Raw genomic sequence first — 17,726 nt, 5'->3', positions numbered from 1 at the left:
CTAAAGTAGGCCAGAGACCCCAGCTCAAATTCTGTGGCTCTTCCGCTCCACGACTCCTGGATACCCAACAGCTATCTATTGGGCTATGCTGCCCTTGGCTAGCTGGCTGCCTGTTCCCTCTACAGGGGGATTGGGATGGAGGGGGATTTACTGCAGCTCAGAACAACAGAAACTTACAGTGCTTTGTTGCCTTGTAAGTCATTCTGCTTTGAGAGTAGAAGATGCCACTTAGATCCATGAATCCACCTGCACTGGCCACAGCACCTGTCCCCTGGTGCTGCGTTTGCACAAGGATGGGCTGGAAGAAGCTACATAGACACCTCTCCCATCTGCCTGTTTCATGGTGTTCTTTCACATAGCGAAGGAAGCGTCTCGTTCAGTGAGCTGTGAGCAAACAGATAAAGAGAAAGAACTGGGATCTTTTAGAAGGGAAAATTATTAAAAGAGCAACCAAGGGCGAATACACTAGAAATGCAAACAAGATACTTGGCTTCATGAGCAGAAGAATGGTGGATAGACCCAAATGGGTGATACTGGGACTCTAAGGCATTTATTAGACCCCACTTGAGAGCCCATGTGCTGTACCTTATCCCGCAAAGAGGTGATCAGCGCCCTGGAGAGGAGGAACAGAGGAATCTAAGTTCTGGGAAAATGTAAAAGTAGTTAAACTCATTCTCATTGGAAAAGAGAATGGATGTAGGCAACAGAGCCAGCGGGTTCACATAGACAAAGGGGATGTGGACAATTTCTGGAAATGCATTTTTCACACAGGTGTGTGAATGTCGGCAGAAGAAGAGGGGTCAGCAACTAGGTCCCTTCATCTCAAAAGGAGGAAAATGGGGAATTCAGGCAGAACTGCTAACTGCCCAGGAGGGTGAAGGCAGGGAATGAGTCACTGGAGAAGGCAAGTGAAGCAAAGGATAGAAAAGAGTGCAAGAGATCTTCTGGGGAGGAACTGATCTGGTGGAGGACTGGAAGATGGGATTATGCCGTGAGGAAACAGAACCTAAATGCTGAGCTGGGTGGGATTTGTGCTTTCGAGTTTGGGCCTGCCAGACCTGATGTCCCTAAAATGTCTTATGTTCTTGTATCATTGTGGTTGGATTTGCCCTAAGCAGCTGAGCAGAGCACTGAATTACACTTTGTGGAGCTTTATAGCCAGGAAACTTCATTTAAAAAGAAAATCTCTTCCGTAGTCTGTGATGTCTAGTATTTGGCTGAGATGTCAGATGGTCTCCAGCCACCCCACCCCACCCCACATCCAGATGGCTGAGTATATATAGTTAGAAAAACACGAGGAAATTAGAATTCTCTCCAGCCAAACAGGGACTGTGAGGGGTCATGGACTAGAGAAATTCCAGGTGTACACTTAGTATGAGACAGAGAGAAAGCAAATGGAGCAGGAAATGCAGCCGTGGGGAAATGACCGAAACACACATCCTGTCTGTGAGGGGAGCAAGTTGCATCAATGGCCTAATGCGATAGGGACCCTGCCATGCTTAGACAGCTCAGAACGTGACCTACCATTCAGCTTTTTTCCTGTTCAACAACCCTGTAACTGAGGGTAGGTCTACAGAGCCTGTGGCAGTGAGTCCCCCAGTCCAGGTTAACTGACTTAGGCTCGTGGAGCATGCGCTACCACACTAAAAATAGCTGTGCAAACAATGCTTTCAAGTTGCAGGTTGCAACAGCTATACAGCTATTTTTAGCATGGTAGTGTGAGCCCTGCTGTGTAGATATGAAGTCCTCTCTCTAGCCACAGAACAGGTATAAACTGGGCAGCAACCGTGTACCTTGCAGTGAAAACCTTTGCACAGTAGGGTAATAATCCTGCAAAAGCAGCGAGTTGGTCGCATGGTGAAAACCCGATTAGTAATAGTTTGATAAATACAAGTTCTGAGTTGTTTCCGACTGCTCACAGGCTGTTAATGGGTATTGAGGATTGTACAACCACAGGGTATTCGTGGAAAACTCAGTGAATCCCAGAAGTTTCAGGGATGATCCAAAAATTCCTATAAGAGAAAGTACATTTTTGGGGGGTGGAAGAAGGGATTTATTTGTTATGTTGTCCACAGTTCATGACATGTCTGCTTATAATGTTTCATTCACCCAGGGAAAGAGCAAAAGACAATGCCCTGGGAATGAAGGGGTCAGCCACAGGACACAAATAGCAAATCGTCCAAGGGAACAGTTCTCAGACAGTCCATAACCTAATAATGATGTAGTTAAACTATTTGATGAAAATTTAGAAATAACGACACTGGGAGAAAAGCAAAGACCGTTTGTGATACAGCATCATAATAGCCCAGCTATACTCCAGTCACAGTGACATGTGGTTGAAAGACCTGGCATGGTCTCTATGCTTTTCACCAGGCTCCGTGCAAACACAATTAATTTGGTCTGTCTTCATTCTTATAAACTCAATTCCAAAAGGCTCCACGGAGCTGAATAATTCAAGTGACAACATTAATGATAAATGAGAATTGAGGACGGGTGAAGTCAAGAGGAAGAGGCAAAGGAGATTTGAAAATGAGAGAGAGCGAGCTGCTGAGCCAGAGAGGTGCAGACAAGCCGTTCTAGAAGCTGCAAAGGAGAAGGCTCTCTCACCAAGCGTGACCAGATGGAGAGGAGTGCTAGACACTTTGGGGAGATGAGGGCAGGGAGGGAAAACAGAAGCAGTCAGAAAAGTTCCATGAGATCAGCTGGAGTAAGTCCATGCAGAATTGTAAAATCCAAGGAATCGGTAGAAGTTGAAATTCCCTGAATTTTTGATAGGACAAAGACAGTCAGACAGATGAAGTGAGAGCTTCTTTATCCTGGGCAAACAATGATTACAGCACTGCTATGTCTGAACTCCCCACCCCATAATGGTTAGAGGGAGTTCTCCTCCCACCATTGCAGATCCTTTTGCAAAGAGATGCCAGTCTGCCAAGTCCATTGGGGCTGTGCTGAGACCATCAAACTCGTTTCACATAAGACTTCAAATTGGACTTGAGCCCTGACTTGCAGGTCCTTGTTCAGAACAGAATTTGGTTAATACAGTGCTCTTCATTCTTGAGGTATCTTTGCAACTGCGAGTCAGATCCTGGCAAGCCAGTGTGGGGACAAAGAGACAGGGCACAGGCAATAGGTGCACAGCCATAGCTCACACAGGAACTTGGACATCAGACACTGTTTGACTGAGGTACCTGGAGGACAACAGGATTATCTCTCACGTTGCACAAAAAGTACCATGTAGAACTTTAACTAGTACCTGAGCAGCCCTACAGAGGTGCTCCAAATGGAGCTCAGTTAAGCATCTCTGCAAAGTGCTACCCTGTATTGTCAGCATTGGAAAACAACCCCAGCCCCAGGCAGGGACTTGAATTCATGGCTTTTTTGCTCCCTGGGGCCGTTGACCCAGACACAGTGCTTTATGGGGAAATCAAATGCTGTGGATGACTGAGGAAAGCAGCTGCCGCACTACAACACTCTACAGTCCTATGGGCGCCGTTTCCTGTGCACTGACCTGCCTCTTCAATGTCTGTGCTGGGAAGAGACCATTTGAGCATGCAGTAGATCTGTGCTCCAAAGACACTATGTGCTTCTTGCTGCAAGCCAGCCTGGCCACTGACCTGGAGAGAAAGGTGAAAGCGCAGCTTCTCTGGAACAGACTCACTAAACATTTGATTATTGAAAGAAAACCAAAACCAAACCCCCTCATTACCAGTTGCCTCCAGCTTCCAATTAAGCATCTGCAAATGCTGTGGGCCAGCATGGCTTAATTATCATTTCTCTTATTCCACTGTTGCAGGCTTCAAAACAACACATTGTGTATCTACAGGCTTTTCTTGCTTTCTTGTCTCTTTAAAACACCCAGATATGTTGTTAGCATTTCTCAGCATCTTTTCTTCACCTGCTATAGTATAAAATTGACCTTTGGAAATTTAAACCCAAAATGTCTTGTCTCACAGGAATGTTTTTTCTCTTTTAGGTATGGACATGTTGGTTTGTTACTGTGGCATTGGGGTATTCTTGAGTCATTGGGCTGTAGTTATTGGTTTGTTAATGTAGGGCTGATTTGCAGGACTGCTGTTGAGGCTGCTTGGTTTGTTATTGTAGGGTTACTTATATGCACTGGGCTGTGCTCATTGGTTTGTTGTCATTGGGTCGCTCATAAGTCCTGGGCGGCACACACTGGCGTGTTATTGTGAGGCTGTTGATGAGTTCGAAGCCACACGTGCTGGTTTGTTATGCTAGCACTGAGCCCAGAGCAGGATGCTGGTGCTGATGGATGATGAAGACGCCTTTCCCCTCTAGGTAGCTGGTCTAAATCCATCCAAGGTTTGTAGTGACCAGCTGCTGATGACTGGTCAGTGGCCCTATGCCAGATAAGGTGGCAATGACAGTCAGTTCCTAGCAGGATGAGTGTCCACATCACAAAAGCCACCGCCACAGCTGACACTAATTGTCCCTCTCACTGGAATGCTCAACAAGGAGAGCAAGGACTAAATGGTCTGTGGAGAATAAACTTCTCTCTCAGACCTGGGAGTTGTCCCCTCTGGGCAGGTAAGAAGGCACATTAGTGGGAGAAGCTTTCACCGTCATTTGTTGTACTGTGGCTATCTAGAGACCTTTGGCCTGACCCTCAGTTGTTCTAACTCTCCCTTAGGCCTCAAAGTGGGCAAAAACAGCTCCCTGAGAATATTCCCAGACCAAGAAGCCCCTGGCAGATGTAGAATTAGCATGAGGACTTTACCTGAGCCCTCCTCCCAGCCCCACTGAAGGGATATGTCAGAGACATGGCTGGAGCAGTATGGGTATTCTCTGCTTACAGAGGCCCCAAGAAGCAGACAGTAAGTTAGAGCAGTCCTGCGGCTGCTTTAATTTTCACCAGGGGCCAGACACGTAGTATCTGGGGAATGCTACCCCTCTCTGTTCCTACCCAAATGCAGAAATGAAACAATTGACAAGCCGTCTCCAGGGCTGCCAATCAGGCACCTTTTCCCCAGCTCTCAATATACATTAAACAAACCCATGCACACATTCATGTATAGATTTTATCTAGGCACAGACTATCTTTTATCAGACCAATAACAAAATCTCTGGGAAAGAACAAACATTTAATCTCCCATGCACAGAGGGTCGTTCAGAGCATTGAGGAAAGCAAAACTTCACCCAACACGGGCAATTGTTCCAGGTTTTATCATTCCAGAATAAAAACCGAGGCTATAAATGGATTTTAGTCTTACTAGCTGCATTTCAGCTTATTTTAAATTATCATTTTATGAATGGGTGCATTAGAGTATATTTAAATATAAACGTAACCATGCTGTTAATGAGGCAGGATTGTTATAGGCCACGTCTGGCTATATATTACATTTGTATATACATATGCTCAGACATCACATTTAAAAATTAGCTTTTTCAAGCGTAAAATTATAATTGGTTTGTCTAATAAAAGGATAAATAAATATCTATTTAACTTCATTACTGTCCAAGGCAGGAGGCTTTTCTCCATTCCCTCTCCGGGGTTTTATGGCGGAAAAGCTAATTAGTTTTAATTGGGTGGCTCCAAGGTGAATGAGGCAGCCTCAGAAATGGTGATGGCTGGGAAAAGGGGGTGTGTGCCGTTCCCTGGCTGTGCACCCTCCCTAGGCCTTCCCAGAGGGGTTCGCTGGGAAGGGGAGAAAGCTGAGCCTGTCCAGCTGCTTTCCCTTCCTGGTGGGATGTCTGAGGGAAAGAGAAAGTTCACCATGTCTGCAAAGCCAACTTTGACCATATCCCCCCCACCCCCAACTCACACACACCACGTGAGAACAAACACCCATCTATATTATTCCAAATCTGCAATAATGACATTTTATGCCAGGGAGAATTCGCTCATAGCACTCGTCAATCAGACAGTCACTACAGGTTTGTTTCCTCAGTTCCTCATTGTTAGCTTGTGCTCCCCTCTGTCTGTTTGTTGGCTCTTGTCTTATGCTTAGATTGCAAGCTCTGTGGGGCCATGGCCATCTTTTTGTTCTCTGTGCAGCTCCTAGCACAGTGGGGCCCTGATTGGTGCCTGCAGGTGCAAATGCAGTACACATTTCTACTTCCATCTCCCCTTTGTTTGTTCAAAAAACCCCAAACTCAATACGACCCAACCCTCAAGACCTATACTGTAATAAGAAAACAGTGTGTGCAGCCCAGGCTCCATAAGCAACTCTACAATGACACTACTGTATATAGTATGGTGCTCATAAGAAAATGCTACAAAACAACCAGTGAACACAGACCAGGCCTATGAGAAGCCCAGATTCCCAATTTTGTCATGATACAGCTGTGTGGCCATGGAAAAGCCACTGCCTCCTCTCTGCACCCCAGTTTTTTTATCCGTAGAAATGGGGACAGTGATCCTGACTGTTCTTTACTTTATTTTAGAGTCATGTTGTATTTACTCAAAGATCCAGGAACTGGGACACAAAAGTGAGAGTGGCTTTTCTGGCTATCTGAGGGGATTCAAGGACTTTTCAATTTCCTGAGCGAGCTCATGCACACAAAATGTCATAGCTTTTTCTACTTTTCTGCAAAGCAAAAAAGACATTTTTGTTCACACTTCCCTCTTGCTACTTACTCACATCTGCTACTAAACTGCAGGCAAAAGGCCAGCGTTTAAGGGGCATTACTCCTATTTCCACCTTCTCTGAAATTCAAAGACCTTACATCACTGCAGCAGATTTTCCCTCTGTATGAAGAGAGTGGGCTGCAGATTGCTAAAGAGGACATTAACCCTGGTCCTAGAGCTGGCCAAATGAGGACGTTGGAGATTCCCTTTCTGCCTCCTGCAGCATTTCTGGCCCAGGGCAGGGATTGTTCACACAGATAAAGAAAAGTCCAGCTGAGCCAATTTTATTCTCTGTGCAGAACTGCTTAGCACAGTCCTATGGCTGACACTGGGACCCTTCTGTTTCCTTTGCTCCTTTCCCTCTTCGGCAGACTTTACCCTCTGCAAAACTCGCTCCTGGCAGTTTGGAGATGCACAAGACCTATCAAAGTGGCAGAGATGCAGTGTGTGTATAGATATATAATTTCTTTAGTGCATGCTGTTTTTCAGGAGCGTAAGCTGCCAACAAAATCTCCTTTTTGTAAGAGAGGAGGAAAGATGGAATTTTAATAATTGCACGGCAGCCCCTAATAATGAAATCCTGGCTGGTGCAAGCACGTCTGTGTGGTGGGGGAGGCAAAGGGGAAAGAATCATTAGCATGGAAGATGTTGTTTGGGTTTTGCTTATCAGTTCTGCTTGTTGAGCGCGTTCCAGGGATGGAAGAACGCCGACAGACAGCGTGGAAAATTAATTTTTAATGGCGTTTATTAATGCTGAAGCCATTCTCATAAAACAAAATAATCCCCATTTAGGTGGAGTGGCAAAAGGTCTTGCAGGACTTTCAGCAGATTGCAGACCTAAGCCCATGCCTCTTTGCAGTTGATGAGAGATTCATCTTCCCCAATTGCTAACTGCTCCATGAGCCAAAGCTACTGAAATACACACTCCTGCTCGGCCATGCTAGAAGGAGGGATGCTGCTGCACCCCCTGGCTTGAAGTTGTAACAACAAACACCAAACACATGGTTTCCACGGTTTCTATCAGCAGCACTTCCACTGTAAAAATTGTTCCAGCACCCCTGCTCTTGCTTCTTTTATGCAGCGCTGCAAACCTACAGGGCATGATTCACCACTGGCTTGCATCCTGTTGTTCAGCCATTCCAAGTGAGTGTAAAATGCTGCCACCAGTGAGAAGAGAATGGAGTATCGCAATTTGATTGCATCTTACCCCCCTCTTCGCACAGAGCTGTTAATGGAGAAGCAGGATCACAGTATGAAACCCTGGGGGTCTGTTTTCCACCCAGGATGAATCTGGCCTCTGGTCTCAAAAATGCGTGCTGGGTCATGTATCAGTTTTCTCCCAGACTGAATTTTCTGGGATTTTAAGAGGCTTAAATGTGAATTTTTAAGCCAAATTAATAACACACTGGCCCCAAACAGTAGCACCAATGGCACCTCCAGCAGTGGCAGATCCAGCTAGTGCAGCCGTGTTCCTGGTGGGAAGTATGACACCAGAACATTTTATATGGCTGGTGTGGGGACTTGGCCATTAGTGAGGTAGTTTTGGAGCATCCAATGACATCAGAGGGCAGAGGGATTATGGGAAACCATAGAGGTTCAGGTGGATATGTTAGAATCCTCTCAGCTCAACTCCCAACTGCCAGAACATAACGTTCTTCTTCAATTGCTTTTGAATGCAGTGTGCTTGTGAAAGTGAGAGGCTAACAGCACTGCCCTGGGGCGGGTAATGGGTGCTTCCTCTAAAAGAGACACACGCAGGCGATCAGTCACTGATATGCCCACCCACACCAGCTCACAGGCACAGCAAGACTCCTCTGACGTATCAAGGCAGTGTCACAGCTGGGGCAGGTACAATTACCAATCAGCCTGAACCTTCAGCTCAGATCAAGGTCACACCCTGGCCCTCTGAGTGAAGAAATAGTTAAATAACAGGGGTTGGTTTTCACAGCATTTTCATTTCCTCGGCAGCTGTATCTCTCCTGGGTAGCAGCAACCCACCGGGAAAGGCTGACCATAAGCTATTTCCAACCTGGTCACAGATCTGGCTCAGTTGAAAGGAGTGAATCTCATGTCTGGCACCCAGAGCTGATCCCAGTCTCCCAAGGGAAATTGCCTGATACCTTGGAATGATCCACTTTAGGTTGTTGAGTCTTTGGGAGGGATCTAGAGAAGTGACATCCCCTGGCCTCCTGTCAGACCAGGATGTCTCTGCAGGAAGTTTTGGAACCCAAAGCTGTTGGGTCTGAGGACAGCTAGCTGGGAGTAATGCTTGCTGCAGCCACAGGGGCCTCATGTACCCAGACGAGGAGAAATAGGTAAAAGTAGTTTAATGATGCCCCTGGACTGGTCATCTGCAGGGATGAAACATGGGACAGCATGAGCTAAAGATCAGCTCCATTAGTTCAGAGGCAGTGACAGACTGAGAAACTTCTATGCATGGTCTTGCTACATGAGAAGGACAAATAGAGGTCACAGTAGTAAGGGGTTTAGGTGGGGAAGGCTGCCCTTTTGAACCTTAAGCCCTCTGTTCCCTGTTGGGAGATGCACCTAGAACTTCTCTGGTGAGAAGGAAGCACAGGATGCATCCCTGGCTGGAGGTTTGTGTGCATCTGTGGCTGAGGGACTAGAGGGAAATCAGATCTCCTGACTAATACTGTGGAGGCAAGAGTGGGAACAAGGACCAACCAGCAGTCTCATGACAGATGTGAATCAACCCTGGCAACCACACTTCTAGGCCAAAGTCACAGGCAGTGTATACAGTGGTGCAAAGGAGAATAAGGCAATTGGTGTAATGTACGCCTTCTTCCAGACTCTCAGAGAAAAAATCTGTCTTTTCTTACACTGGTGAAACCCCTGTGACCTGAATGGTCCTGTACTGGTTTGAGTGAGGGTTACGCTAACTTAGGCTCTGAAGATCCACTTAGCAATGTGTAACTTACAGCCCTTTTCATTTCACTTCAGAACTTAGCTCTTCTTGCATAACATGTTTTGCTGTTAAAGATCTTTCCAGTGGCACAGTACTGAGAGATAGACTAACTGTGCCATGAAATTACTGCCATATGTACTTGTCTGCAGCGGCCCCTATCACTGGGGCAGGGTAGAGGGTTAAATGGGGAGGGTAGCCCTTTCCCTCTGTCAAACAATTCCAGCCAACTAATTATTTCAAACAGGGGCTGTTCTGCATCAGACTTGGTGGTTGAGAAACAAATCCCGCCAGTGTTTCTCCATTAATCAGATTGTTAATAGCATTTTAATAAGGAAAGAAAACAAATATGTCAGGACAGAAAAATGGGAAGGATTCAAAGGAAAGCAGGATAAGCCATGAATGAATGATCTGTGGCCTTGTTAAAAATACGCAGGTTTGCCTTGGGCACGGTCTTCACTTGAGCTAATCTTACTAATGCCATCTGGTTTCATGCTTATAATGGCATACTGTCACTGGCAGACTACACTGTGTCAGACTCTGAATGTGTGTGTGTCTCTCTCTCCTTTTCAAGACTGTGTTCGGTATTGCAACCTGTTAAATAAACGTATAGGATATCACATTTTAAATTATCTCAATGCACTTTACAGACTGTACTCTGTGTGTGTGTGTATATATATGTGTATATGTATTAGAGGTGGCACAGATAGAAATGTCTGTTGAAGGTTGCCAGAAAGTTTCCATTATAAAACCCTGCTTTCAGTTGCTTATACTTTTGCCCAACTTTAACCATTCAGGTGGAAATTTGCCATGTTGGGCATCTGCCTCAGGTTGAATTTATTTATTTATTTTAAATTTCAGCAAAAATGGTTCAGCTGTTTTTCAGAATGAGATCAGGGGAAAACATATTGCTTTGCTTGTGTTAACAAAATTCCTCCATCCATTTTGCTGAGACGCTCTAGTGCCGCCATGCCTTGGAGCAGGAACTTGAAATTTGGCAGGGGATTGCGCTGGTATCAGAGATGTGATCCTGTGGAAAGAATAGTATGTGATCATCTAAGTAAAGACTGTATCATAATGCATATGTCAAGATGCTGAATTAAAGTTGCACAGGTGACCTGAATTCAGACATTTCTTAACTTTGGAATGCTGGACTTTGCAACCTTACCATTCCTTTAATGTATTTTTGTATGCAAAATACATATACAACAGTACACACATACTGTAGGGTTTACTTCATCTTTCGCTGAAATGCAGCCACTTCTGGAGTGGAAGGTGACAACTAGTTAGCAGAATGCGACAGCACTATACAACAGTTTAATACAGGAAGAGGAGAAGAATACTATAACCTGCTGAACATGCAGTGAAGATTTAGGAGGCAGGAAATTGGGAGGATCGCTAAGACCAGCCCACTTTCACTTGCAAAAAGTGCAGTGGGATCTGTATTGATCGCAGGTGAGTGGGAGTTTGGATTCTTCTCCCCTCCTTTGGGCACAACAGAGTCTCTTGGTACCACACTGGGGCAATGGTTCAGACTACACTACCTATACTGCTTCCTGCAGGACTGGGGTGGTCCATGAAGGCCTGCAATCTGAGCTGACTCTGCTTCTCTGGAGGAAATGATCACACAACCAGCTAGTACGAAGCTTGGCTGGACTCCTGAAGGTCTGAGACAAACAGCAAAGGGTCACTCACTCCCCTGGGGCACTAGGTTGGTGTTCTGGCTTATAGCAAATGGGTTTGCACATGCAGATTTGCTCACAGCTGATGTAATCCCTGCATACACAGCCTGTAATTTACTTGGGGATCCTTTTCTCATGGTCAGTAAGATGGAGTTCCTTTCTGCCAGCTTTTTCATGTCCTCATGCGGTTGTGCCACCCAGCCCCCAGTGAGTTCCACTCATTTCAGCTGGGTGCCTGTCATTCTTGGTGCACATGTGTCACAACTCAATGGCTTGCTGTTCCAAGCATTTCCTCCTTTGTGCATCATTTGCTGAACTCTTGACCTTTCCCAACCTGTGCTGAGCATGCACGTTAATCCTGGGATCTGAGAGAGGAGGCAGAGGCCTCTCCCTGAGAGGAAGGAAGCTCCAGAGAGACCCTTCACATGATACATTTTAAAGTTTCTTTCTACAGTCAGCTGGAGCACAAATCCCTTCAAAGCCCCAGCCCAGTGCAGCAGAACTAATTTGAAATGTCACTGAGGTCAGGCTCAGCTTCCCCAGCCATTACCCTGCTTCTCAACCTACACCAGGTTTATTTATTTACATAATCACATGTTTATTTAAGGCTCAGAGCTCAGATATATGATGGGGTGGAGTGATCTGCAGAAGGGAGGAAGCCCAGGGTCTGCAGGACTCGCAGCCTGGTGCAGGAATGCAAGAGGAAAGAGTGATAATTCAGAGGGGCTTCTTGTTCAAGGTGTCATATGGGGTAGAAATCTTAGGAGAGCTGGCTGTTCTTTGGCAGGATTTTCCTTTTTGCCCCTAGCTCAGCTTTGTTGTAAATACACTGAGGACAAACTTTCCTCTCTGTTGGCCAGATGCTCAGCTGGTGTACATCAGTGTAGATCCATTCAAGTTAATTATGCTGATTTACACCAGCATAGGAAGATCTGAGTATTTCTCAGCCTTTGCTTCTGCCACCCACTGACCTGAGAAAGTTCAGAGGTGCAGAGGATTTTTTTGTTTTCAGATCGTTTGGTCATTCGCCTGTGCTGTGTTTATCAACCACTCCTGGAGACCCTGACAACGTATGCAACCAAATTCACATCACCCACAAGTGCGTCTCTGACCAGAGATGCTGGGCTCTGGTTGTCCGCGCACTTCGTAGAAAACTCCACGATCACCGGCTCTGCGCTGTTTGGGGATGCATAGATGCCATGATGGGGGTGAATTAGTTCATGTTTGTACTTTGTGAATGTGAGCACTAAGTAGTAGTTACTTTTAAAGGTTTTTACAGGGATGGAGGGACACCAATGTCTGGCATGGGTAAGGTTAAAAGTTCCTCTGCACTGGCTGCATGGCTTGTGAGGGAGGAGCATAGCTGGGCCCAGCTGAAGCCAGTTACTGCTAAGGGCACTGAAATGGGACTGAGCTGGGAGGAAGTCAAGGAGTGGATAAATCCAGCCAGCCAGAACGGTGTGTGGATAGTTAGATAATCCCCTGGGCCAGGTCAGGGTAAAATAAGAACCAGTGCAGACCAGAATTGCAGACTCAACTCACTGAGAAGCCTCCAGACTGAGGAGGGTCCATTTTCTGACAGGGGCCTACAAATGTTTTGAGTTTCATCCTCTGCTATTCTCAGCACCCAAACTCAACACAACCACTTTGGTTCTGTGACCCTGCAGCTGGGGTCTAACAGGCACAGATCCCCAAAAAGACAGTTTGCCCTTTGTCCCCAATATATGTGATGTAGGAACATCTTGTTTTGGGGCTTAGGGCCGAAAGGGCTGTTTAAACCTCTGGCCTTTATACTTCTGACCAGCCAATTATCCTGCACTATTAGGAACATAGGAATTGCTGCACTGGCTCAGCCCAGGGATCCATCTCAGGCAGTCTCCAGTCTTCCGAGGAAGGTGCAAGAAACTTCATAGTAGACAATTATGAAGTAACTTAACCCTTGGTGACATTCCTTCCTAGCCCCTGTCAGTTAGTGCTTGGCTTATGCCCTGAAGCATGAAGGTTTAAATCCCTTTTTTTCCCCTAGCTAATGGAAATGTGGTTGTTCTCATTAGCCACATAAATGGCTAGTCCAAGGCTGTAGAACTGAGGAACCTATGACAGGAATGCATAAAAGCAACACAGCAAGGTCTTAGGAGAGTTCACGGTAACTTTAATAAATAGGATGAGCTGAGATGGATCTTATAGCTTGCAATGTCAACAAGGGAAGCAGAGTTTTGCTAGCTGTGCCTTTTGACTGCTGTTATTTTAAAAACATTAATCTGATGCATTTCCATGAGAGCAAGTTATTCATGAGTTAGGCATAGTTCGAGCTATTTCCTCCACTCTATTAGTCCAGTCCTGGGAATCACCAGCAAAGCCTTTTAGCTCTTCCAATGCACTTCATTCCTGACCTACAGAACCCCACTGTAAAGAAAGCACTGAAAGAGTTAATTAAAGATCCCCTGGCACCTGGCTGTGGTGCTAACTCTTCATCACTTCTTTAGTAAAGCACTTACCTGTCTTATAACTACAGCTGCCTCTTTGTGCTCCACTTTCCTCTCTGCACTGCAATACTCACTAGTCCTGGGCCCTACATAGTTCTGCTAAGGCAGCTTATTCATGACCAGGTGTGTTTCACACATACATATCTTGGAGAACAACTGCACTCTTGTTATTGTAGGGTTGTTATATACAGTAGTCAAATCTTTGTTATCTTCTGAGTGTGCCTGTGTGTGTGTGTGTGTGTTTGGGGACAAATGGAGGAAGGGAAATAGAGAGAAGAGTTTCAGAGTTGACATATATTTATTTTCAGTGCAGGATGAGGAGGGTCCAAGCAGTTAGAGCAAGAAACCTGATCAGAGCCATAAATGCTGTGTGTCTCCATTCCTGCAGTGCCGGAGGCTGCCTGCTGCAGCTGCAAGTTTGGGACAATCGCACCCTAAGGGTTGGCCTGGCTACGCAGAGAACATTTTCCACTTTTCAAACTGTATTAGATCGCTTTCAGAGAGGGCCCAACCATCACAACCTGATTTCAAAAGAGCAAAAGCCAAAGGTGGCGGGGGGCTGAGAGGATGATTTTTAAGGAAGAACAAAAGGCAGATAGGAAATCTAACAAAGTTAACATTCTGTTCCTGTTCTACTAAGGAGACTGTGACAAGGCAGATGGAGAGAAGCCCAGAGTGGCTGTGACTGAAGTGAGAGAATATCAAACCACACCAGGAATAAAGACTAGAGAAAAGAACTTGGGGAAAGGCTTCCCATCAGCAAGTCTGTCAGTGGGTAAGATTAAAGAGCACCTGCCGTATCCCCAAAAGGTTGTATTAAAAATCTGGGAGGAGCTGCTATTAGTGAAAAGAGCTAATGAAGACAGATGGCTATGGGGGAAATCCAGACACTTGCTACTCCTGAGTTCAGTCCCAAAATACACACACACATGTAGCTAATTATAAAATTATTCATCGGGGTGAAACATGCACTTGTCACAGATAACAGGTTCTTTTTCAGGTGGCTACTTACAGTTAATTAAGAAGATAAAATTGGTGGAACACACTCAGAAAGTTATGGGCTTTAGTTAATACAGACACACAACTGAAAACAGGAAAATCAACATACATAAGAATTAAATAAGTGCAGTAAAGTGTTTTCCTGTATTGTTCATACTTACCATTTTATGTTTGTTTCTAATCATTAGAAACAAAGATGGATAAAATGGTAAGTGGAGCACATTGGAGAGTTGGACCTGATTCAGTTTACACCATCTCAGGGAACCGATGTACCCCAGAATTAAGGAACTAGACTGGATCTTTCAAACCCCTTCTTTATGTAACTATTTGAATACACAACTATTTTGATCATCTGTGACCATAACAAGATTAATACCCACCCATAATCTATATGTGGCATTCTGGATATATCTAACTAAGCTTCTAATCATTAATATCAATAACCTTTGTCAATCATTTCTTAATAATTTCTATACGTCATTTCGGTCTAACCACCTAGTTACTGCCATGTTACCATATTGCAAAAAGCCTCCAAACTCCCTCTAACTTGTGCAACTTGTGGTCACTTGTTTACTGGCACAGAATGAGAAGGCATAAATTGTGATTTGGGTTATGTCCTTCAGACCTATATTATTTTAACTACAACACCCAGCCTTAGCATGAGTACCACCAAACCTCTAGACCCCACACCCATAAAACGGGCTTGCTAACCCAATTATTTATATTATCCGATTGCCCATTACAGCAATAGCGTCCATTATTATTTCTATAAGCCTTCTTAGCAGATAAATTATATTTTACCCAAAACTTATAGACCCTTCATGATCAGTTCATGCGGTCAACACATGCGTGCATGTACTCTCTCTCTGTGCCAATGCACCTCATGGCTGACCTGTGATAGCCTCTGCTAGTTCAGCCCTGGGCTTCCCATGCACAGTCCGGCTGATGCACTTCAATCCCGACCTGTAGAACCCCTTTGATTCCAGTCCTGCACCCCTCACATAGCTCTATTTAGTGCCCCACGGTCCCAACCTGCCACAGCGTCTGCTGGGCCCGTGCTGAGCCTCTCTCTGCAGCAAAGACTGTGAATTGTGTTAGATGGGCATAATGGCCTGTGTTGAATGTACAATGTTCCGAAGAGTCTGGTATGAAAACCTATCACATTCATTCTTATGCATAATATAAAGCACATTGGAATCTGGGTCTCCAGAGGAAAAAAGCTAATGCACTAGCCAAGATTCTCCTGTCTTTTGAAGCATATTACACAATTCACCAGGTTTTGTCTGTTGCTCTTTATGCATGAACTTTGAACAATGGGCCAGATGTGCCAGGGTGTAAAGGCATTTTACCCATTACCTCATAACATAAAGTGCTATAGTGTGTCCGGAAAGGTCATGCCTTAAAGGTACTCCACCAGCTGTGTGCAAATTTGGCCTGGCATCATTAGCAATACAGCTGGAGACTCCCGCAGTCTGTGCCTTGGTTTTTCTAAGTGTGAAGAGGGGAGCATGTCCTAAGGAGAAGAAGCAGGAAATCCTTTCGCACTCCTGAATTCTCCACTCTTCACTCAGTTTAAGGACGGCAGAGCAGAGAGAGAGAGAGAATTAAGGACACAGAGATCATATGTGAAATTCCATACAGATGCTCTTGGGTTTGGATGCTCCAGTTTAAGCACAGTTCAGACAAGTCTGCATCACTGAATAGCCTTAGCCCTGGTGACATTGCATATTAAGTAATCGGGCTGAAGAGCAGCCAAGGTCATGGGCTGGAAATGTGCAGAATATAATCTGAAAAGGCAAGTGTCTGTCAGTCATTCAGGTGTTAGCAAAAGTTAATGAGAATCTCAGTGTCTGATCCTTTGCACTCAATTCCCCTTCCTATCGCTCTGTAAGAGGCTAATATCCACGCCACTGCAGTGCTGTTAATTCTGGTGACGCTCCCGCCTTCAGCTTTGATGCCAAAGGAAATCACTGCATAACATTTTTGCAGCATTTGGGGAAGGTGCTAGACAGAGTTAAGCGGGTAGGATTATTCTGCTCTATGGCCTAGCTCAATGGGGATGGTACAAATTAAGGCAAAATCATCCAAAAATAAGTCTCCCTCACACCTCCAAAAAATCAAATCTTCCAGTAAAATGTGCAAAACTTAGCTGTAAATCCTGGAATGGATCATGCAGCTTTTGTTTCTTCCCTGGTAGTTCCAAACCCCTGATGGAAGAGAAGGAAGGGACTCTTCCCTGGGTATTAGAATGTCTAGTTTCTATCCCAAACCCTTGATCAAAGGGAAAGCAGCAGGACAAGGAAAGGCACATCACTAAGCTTGTATATTGATTATTTTTCTTTACTAAAACAAACACTCGAATGGCACAGATGGATTTTCATTGCTCAGCATTTGTTATTGTTTTGCCAGGCTTGAAATGGGACCTGCAGGCACTTTGATAAATGGGTCGAAAGCGTGTCAGGTTTCACTGTAGCGTCTATCACCTGCTGTTGAAAACCTCTCCCAGTGAACTGAAAATCCCTGCAGGTATCCTATACCTCCCACAGTGATAGCACACAGTAGCGTGGACTATTTTCTCTCCGCATTTGGTCTCCACACTGTCCCAAAAAGCCAACATCTGCCTGAAACCTATGGACTTTAAGACAGTTCTAAAGGGTTCAATTGAATGAGAGCCTGTCCTCTGCCAGAGAAGAGGAATTAGGGAATAGGAAGGCATAAACATAGAACATTTGAAAAAAAAACGAACAAAAACAAAATAACAAAACAAAAAAAAAAAAACCAAAAAATCAACCCAGAGCTGGAATGTTGTCTTGCTGTGAACTGTATGCAAATGCACTAAGCAGATGAGATGTGCAACATTAAACTTGGCAGGCCTGTTCCTTCTGAAATGTAAATCTAAACAAGAGCCTGTGTAGCACTCACACAGTAGCAGCAAACGTTGCCTAGTACAAGACAGCCGTTCTGTATGCAATCCAGCACAGATTTGCTACTGGTTGAGACCACAGGTGACATTTATAGCTTTGATCAAGTCTGAGGAGACAAAAATA

At 45.0% G+C, this 17,726-nt stretch overlaps 2 long non-coding RNA genes across 2 annotated transcripts; one reads left to right on the top strand and one right to left on the bottom strand.

The window, feature by feature from the left end:
• Positions 1 to 9,931: 9,931 nt before the first annotated feature.
• On the bottom strand, positions 9,932 to 11,982 carry LOC137153953 (uncharacterized). Its single transcript, XR_010919972.1, has 2 exons — positions 11,057 to 11,982; positions 9,932 to 10,542 (listed from the first exon to the last, which is right to left on the bottom strand). It is a non-coding gene; the product is annotated as an uncharacterized lncRNA (long non-coding RNA).
• Positions 11,983 to 12,226: 244 nt separating this feature from the next.
• Positions 12,227 to 17,419, top strand: LOC137153952 (uncharacterized). The gene is made up of 3 exons (XR_010919971.1): positions 12,227 to 12,433; positions 13,989 to 14,455; positions 17,089 to 17,419. It is a non-coding gene; the product is annotated as an uncharacterized lncRNA (long non-coding RNA).
• Positions 17,420 to 17,726: the final 307 nt, after the last annotated feature.

This window comes from Emydura macquarii, unplaced genomic scaffold, assembly GCF_026122565.2.
Source record: "Emydura macquarii macquarii isolate MOO-44397 ecotype Brisbane River unplaced genomic scaffold, CSIRO-AGI_Emac_v2 contig_1253, whole genome shotgun sequence".
In the NCBI taxonomy this organism is placed as follows: Eukaryota; Metazoa; Chordata; order Testudines; family Chelidae; genus Emydura; species Emydura macquarii.
Note: the sequence above shows the minus strand (reverse complement) of the source record. Positions and strands in the feature narration are given on the sequence as shown.